Source organism: Frankliniella occidentalis, unplaced genomic scaffold, assembly GCF_000697945.3.
Source record: "Frankliniella occidentalis isolate FOCC.00 unplaced genomic scaffold, Focc_3.1 Scaffold93, whole genome shotgun sequence".
Classification (NCBI taxonomy): domain Eukaryota; kingdom Metazoa; phylum Arthropoda; class Insecta; order Thysanoptera; family Thripidae; genus Frankliniella; species Frankliniella occidentalis.
The window spans coordinates 808279-814877 of NW_026267222.1; the positions used below are offsets into that span (position 1 = coordinate 808279).

Genomic DNA, 6599 nt, shown 5'->3' on the forward strand with positions numbered 1-6599 from the left:
GGGGGGGGGATCCAAGTTTTTTGTCCACCTGGCGGCGATACTCGTCGTACACGACTTCTTCCGGCAAACAATTTGTAAGGGCGATTTGCGGTTTATTTAGGCCGGCCAGACGGACGTGTCCGATGGGAGGGACACATAGGGTAGGAGTTGATTGTCTACATTCATACATTAAAACCGCTACTGGCAATTTCTAAGATGCCCCGTGGATAATTTGCACGATAGAAAGGGGGTTTCAAGTTGACTCCAAGGCGCACTGCGCAACCCCGTATACGTATCGGTAGGACGGACCGGACACACATGCGACACATGCTGCAGCCTAGTTGCATGGAGAGAATGTCGTTGACGGGCGACGGACCGACGGGTATGGACGTCAGGTGTCGTCTAAGTAAAGTGGCCTCGATGTGTCAACGAAGTAAAATGACGGGCCCTGTCATTGTCCCTCCCTCTCCCCTCCCTCACACTTTCCCATAAGTACGGCAGGTCAAGTCGGAGACAGAAGGGCACAAGCGCACACGAGGCGTTTTCCAGACGCAGCCCTTCTAGTGGCGCGCCCGCCGCGGCCCGGGGGCCCGGCCCAGCGCGGGAGCCGAGCGCCAGTCAGTCCAGCACCAGCCAGCCTGCCGCGCGAGTCAGTCCGCCGCGCTCCGGGCTCGAGCGCAGAGAGAGGCTCGCCGGGACGCTCTCGAGGGACTTCCACGCGCTCCCGACGCGCGCGTCCTCGTGGACATGCGGACTGCCGCAGCTGAGTGACCGGTTCCCTCCCCGGTGCTCGTATGAGAGTGGTCACAAGCAGCTCGAGAGGGCGTGGACTAAACGACCCCATTGCCGGATCCGACAGAGAGGATTAACACTTCAACAACCTCTCGGTGAGTACGATGAGATAACGATGTCGCCGTTCTTCCTCGTGTCCTGCAAACGACCAGTGGCGCGTCCGCAGAGCGATATGTCGTGATGTGGGACTTCCCCTTTCCTTCTCCTCCGCTGCGAGTCCAAGTCCCTCCCTCCCCCGCTCACCCTCGACCGAAGGGGTGCGTCCGAGGTACGTCTACACCTGGCAGGTAGGAGGCGGTGCACTCCCGCCGCTTCACTTCACCTGTTGTGTTGTCCCGCCGCGGCGGCCGCCGCTGCCTCCCGGGAGGCGCCAGGGCTGCGCGATATCCAGACATCGACAAAGCGGTGCGATATTGGCAGAGTGCCGACAATATCAAGAAATACATAGTACATATTGTAATATTTTGAAACACGATTCATCGCGAAGTTATAGCGTAGTAATCGATGGCGTAGTGACGATATTTTTTACCAAGAGGTCGATATCGGCACTATATCGATCCATAAACGCTTCCATATATCGAGATATGATATCGTACCAAATATTGAAATAAACAGCCGATTATCGCACGGACCTCGCGGTCGCCGCACAGTATAATTCGCGGCCGACTGCCCGAAATGCGCGTGACTTTGATATGAGCCCACCAAGGTCTTTGCCACCAGAGCGATAGAGGGGAAAAGGTGGGGGGGGGTCATAATGAAACCAGGAAATTGTCAAAACTCGATAAAAGATATGCGTGAGTATGAGCCAAACCACGCCAAAGGAATATCTAGTTATTACGGACTCTCTTTAGAATGTTTTGTTGCGTACGAAGTTTGCCGTTTCCCGTCCATTTTCCCCGGGGACACAGTAGTAGCTCCCCTTTTCCCATTCCTTTTTACTACGCGCATGCATGTACGTACCTATTCACGCATTCTCACACCCGTCTTCCAGCACGAGTCAATAATTCATATCATCGCTCCCGGGAGTCCTGCCGGGTCCTGCGCAGGTCCTGCGCGCTCGCTTCCCGAGGACTGGGGCCGTTAAGCCCGGCTCGCGAGCAAGATATTTGGCCACGCCAGCCCGTGACACGCGAGAGCGCCAATGTATGTAGCGGCCAGGGGGGCTCTATACTGCTAGCTAGCTATACTCTCCGCGCCGCGCGTCGCGTACTCTGAATATCCATGAGGAGAGCACAGTTTCAACAAGTATAACTGCTCTGTTATACGTTTACAGAGTGTAGGAATTTGTGAAACAGGGGAGGGGGACTGCTCTTGCTCTATTGCACGATTTTCAGAGTGAGAAGAAAGTTTGTGTGCAATATCATAGCGAAAATGATTTAACCACAGAGATCAAAGATAATAGTGTTTTTCTTATGTTAGTTTCTATTATTATCTTTCACACGCATCCGGCAACCGCGGTGCCCTTCGCTGCTGCGGATGCTATGGTGCTGGTCGCGATGTCGCGGAGTGGAGTAGGGTGTGCGAAAGGACGGCCAGGGAGCGAGAGAAAGGCTTATACTGTCGTGCGTCTCTCTCGCACAACAGCGCCTCCTTCTTCTCTCGGGCGTTATCGTCCGGACCATCAACCACGCAGAGGAGGCTCCACGGGCGCGGCGTGGCGTGGCGGGGCAGGGAAGTCCCATCGGGAGGCGTAATTGAAAAACGAAATGATCCCAGCGCTTCTTGAATCCGCGTGGAGTCGGTGCAACGGCCTGCCCGCGCCGACAGACAAGAAGAAGCGCTCACCCAGCCGCGGAGGGGTCGTCGCGTGTCCGCCCTACAAGACGTCGCCGCGTTGTCGCCGCGCACGTCGGCGCCGTCGTCGCCGGGCCGGACGAGAAGCAGGCGCGCACGCGGTGACACTTTATTTGGGGCTCTCCTGCCCCCCCCCCCCCCGTCCCTATTTCTTTTTTGTGTCTCTGTCTAGCTGCTGCAGGGGCGGGGAGAGGGCCGGCTGCACCTCAGATGACACCGCGCGCGTCAGCTAAGGAGCAGGGGCAGGAGGGGGTGGTTATGGCTGGATGTTGTGGTGGAGGGGGGGGGGGCTGAAAGTCTGGACTGAAACGAGAGGCGAATAGCGTGACAAAAGCGCGCGCGTCTCTCTGTGTGAGTGAGTTTACAACGACGCCTCGGGCACGTTTTGGCGTGCATTGTAGCGCGTGCGTGCGTGCGTGTCTGCGTGGGCGCGGAGCGGACCGTGACACGAGTCGAGTTCCTGCCGTATGGCTTTATTTGTAACGTGTTTTCGTCGTGACACTGTGTGGTGCTGGAGAAAGGTATCTACGGTGCTGCTGCTGCTGCTGCTGCTGCTGCTGTAGCTGGCGGTGTAATGTGTGTTATTGTGTCTGGAGGCGGTGGTGATATGGTAGCGTGTCGAGCGGTATGGTCGGCGTTTAGTGTGGGAAACAAACAAAAAGGTGAAGGCAAATGAGCGTCGGGTGCGGAGATGAAGAAAACAGGTGGGTTGCTGTTCGTCTGCTCCAGTTGGGGTCCCGCCGCCCCTGCCGCGGGCCCGGCCCGGCCCCCCCGGGCGGGTGCATTGCGACTGATGACGCAAGTTCCTTCCTGTACGCTTGGCAAGCGGGCTTCACGAGTGTGCCATGCCACACCGCGGGCCTAGGGACACAGGGGCGGAACTGCAGCGCTGCAGCAGCGACCCTGTGGGGGGGGGGGAGCAGCTACTTATCCGGTTTCACGTCTACGCGTAGTCACCGTACGTGCACTGCTAAAAGACAGTTACTCTACTTTTGCAAGCTTTTGTATGGCAAATTCTTTCTAGCTGACAAGGGATTGTCATGTTTCATTACGACGGAGCCATCAAATTACTTCAGTTGAAGCACTGCAACCAACGGATAAGGGCCCGGATTAGGGGCTTTTAGAGCAACCTTACGTCCAAATGAATGGAACCCATCCCATGCAGTTGACACGGCTTCGTATCGTACCTTCCGTCAGGGCGACACGACAAAGACAGGACAGTATGCGGGTTTGCCTACTCGCTCCGTCCGTCGTAGGAGGCGGTTGTAGGTTGTAGGTGCCATGCTGGTGCCCAGGGTAGGCAAACCTCCGCAGTCCCCCGGCCCGGCCCGTGTTCTGTGGCCATTCAGTAAATCGAGGATGGAATTTTTGTGAGGCAGTTTTGTCTGGTTCGCCGGGTGTTGGATTTCGCGTGCGTGCGTTTGCCACGTATTGGCGCGGTGCTGGGAAGAAATCGGCTCAGGCGGCCCAAGCATTTGTGTCGCTGTGCTGGCTGCCGCTGCCGGCTGCACGTGGCGCGACCAGGTGCGGGCCAGTGCGGGCCCCGCCGGTGGCATTTAGCTCGACTCTTGCGGTTGGGGCCGAAAGAAAGTGAGTAGTGAGCGTGTGTGAGCGCGTGTGCCCGCTTCCAAGAATTCTTAAAAATAAAATTCCGCGGAGAAAAGATGATGTGGTAACGATCAGTATGCGGGCGATATGTGATCTTACCCGCTCCCCGCGGCGAATAAAGAAAAGTATACTTAAATGTTTGCTTCTTTTCTTTTACCGCGAGCTGGAGCAGCCGAGCATTGCGCAAAACGTTTTCTTTTTGGTGCGGGCGCGCGCGCGTTGAGCCGTTGGGAAAGGGGGGGGGGGAAGCTCTCGTCGTGTCGAAAAGTAAACTTGTGTCCGAATCTAAGGAGAGGAGAAATAGCGGACCATGAAGGCGGGGCGGGGCGGGGCGGGGCGAGGCGGAGCGGAGCGTTCGGGTCGGGGGGAAGTCACCGTGTTTGTCCCGCGAGGCCCTGCGGGCGGCATTGTGCTGCTCCTCCTTCGCGCGGCGTCGCGGACGAAATAAGGTGTAAATTGAAAGGCGGGTGCGCTGTGCTGCGCGGTGACGCGGCACGGCCGCTCTACTCGAGGAATGTGGTCCATAAAGCCGAGGCTCCGGCGGCAGGACGAAGGACGATGGTAATGACGGGGGACCCTTCCCAAAGTCCTTTCCCACACCCGCGACAGAACAATGCGCCCTTGTTGTTTTGCACTCTCTGTATCGGCGGATGGATGAGGATCGCGGCGAGTATGACGAGTTCAAACCGCGTCGTGTCTGGCAGCTGGATTTGTCCACTCGAAGTGTGTGTGTGTGTGTGTGCGGGACACCCCCCGACAAGTGCGTGCTGAATGCGTGGCCATTTTATGTGATTGAAAAGAAGTGTGTGACGACGGCGAACTTCACTTTGTGAGTCTCTTTTCCCATTCATTTTCATGTGTTCAATGCCCCACAATTTATTTTTTACTAGGGGGGTCATTTCGCACTATAATTTCTTACGGGTATCTTTTTGTGCCCTAGCATATAGGAATGTTGAGGTGTGTACACGCGTACTTGTACGATCTCTACATCGGTTTGTGCTCGTCGTGGCCGAGTGCAGAATCACGCGTTTTGTTGCGCATACAGTCTCTGGCCCGGGCGGCGGCGTGCCGTGAGGTAGGCGAGGCCTTGGGTTCGCTTATTTACCCAATTTGGGAAGGCGGTGGTGCGATTACTCGATCGCGCCGGCTCGGGACTGAACTGACTGCTCTGCCAAAAAGAAAAGAGACGAACGACACGAACAAAAATCCAGCGCGAGAGCAGCATGGCCGCGCCGGGAATAGTATGGCGCGCAACTCACCGACGCGTGTGACAGCGGAAGCGCGGGACCGGACCGGAACCCGGACAACTGGATCACTTCCGGTCGTGGTCCATAGCCAGGATGCTGGCGCCGCCGCCGCGCTGCAGATGCCCCCCGCTCGCCTCCTCAAACAGCCCGCGCGCATGCAAGCCTCGGCTCTCGCGGCGGCGCGTCGTGGCGTGCAACGATCGGAAAGCTATCCGAAAGCCCCCCTGCCGCCTGGCGCGCAGATGTGCGATACGTATTCGCTGCATCCATCGGCCAGCGCCGCCGCCGTGCTAGTTACGGGGCCGGGCCAAAGCGGGAAAGCGCACCGCGCCGCTGCCTGATATGTGGAGATTGCATTGCAATGAAGCAGGGTGAGTGAGCGCTGCCACGCCCCGCCACGGTTACGCATTGAGCTGCCTAAGCGGCGCCATGCAGCGCCACGCGTGTGCAGAGAGTAGCCTTACTACAGAGGTGCATGCGCCACGAAGCGGGAAAAAAGAAGAATTGCGTTTTCAAATAATTCAATCAGAACATTTCGCTGAAGAGAATTGGGAGGCATTCATTTGCCGTTGCGAAACTGCCCAGTGGGAGCTCTCATAGCGCCGGATCGGTAGGCAACATCTTGCATGCAGTGCACGCGTGTACTGCTGGGTGGCCTACCCTGATCTTTGCAGGCGCCGAGCTCATATTGTAATTTTGCCTAACGAATCTGAGACTGAGAAAAGCGGACGTACATATACTTTCTGGACGATTCCTTGCTAAGACACCAGCGGTCCCTACAAAATAATTTAAAATTTTATGCGCACAGCTCCCCTCTTCCCGTTTTTTTTTTAAGTAGAGGGGAGGGTGTTTGTTAGTGTCTTGTCTGTGGTCCTTTTTAACACCGTTAATTACTTTCCCTTAATTTTTCTGAACGCGTGGCACGCGCGCGGTGGCGCTTTTGTCGGCTGTTTCGTCCCCCCGTCGCCCGTCCCTCCCCTCCCCAACCCTTTTTTCCCCCTTCCCGTTTCCTTTCTCTTCCTGTCGTACTTAAATTAGTGCAGGGTGGAGAGATGTCGGCGATGTGGTATGTAGCGCGGCGGCGCGGGGACGGGGAACACCACGGGCGCGGCGTGGTTGGGCGTGGCGGGGCGTGGCGGGGCGTGGCGGAGCGTGGCGGGGCGTGGCGGGGCGTGGTGG

At 57.3% G+C, this 6599-nt stretch overlaps 2 protein-coding genes across 2 annotated transcripts in view; both read left to right on the forward strand.

Moving 5' to 3' along the window:
- LOC113212416 (bcl-2-related ovarian killer protein-like) overlaps positions 1-6599 on the forward strand; it is a 21456-nt gene that overhangs the window by 3851 nt on the left and 11006 nt on the right. The gene's annotated exons all lie outside the window — the stretch shown is intronic.
- Positions 584-6599, forward strand: part of LOC113212413 (uncharacterized) — a gene marked incomplete in the record, with an annotated part of 51076 nt that continues 45060 nt past the window's right edge. Inside the window, 1 exon segment of the mRNA XM_026431094.2 lies at positions 584-866.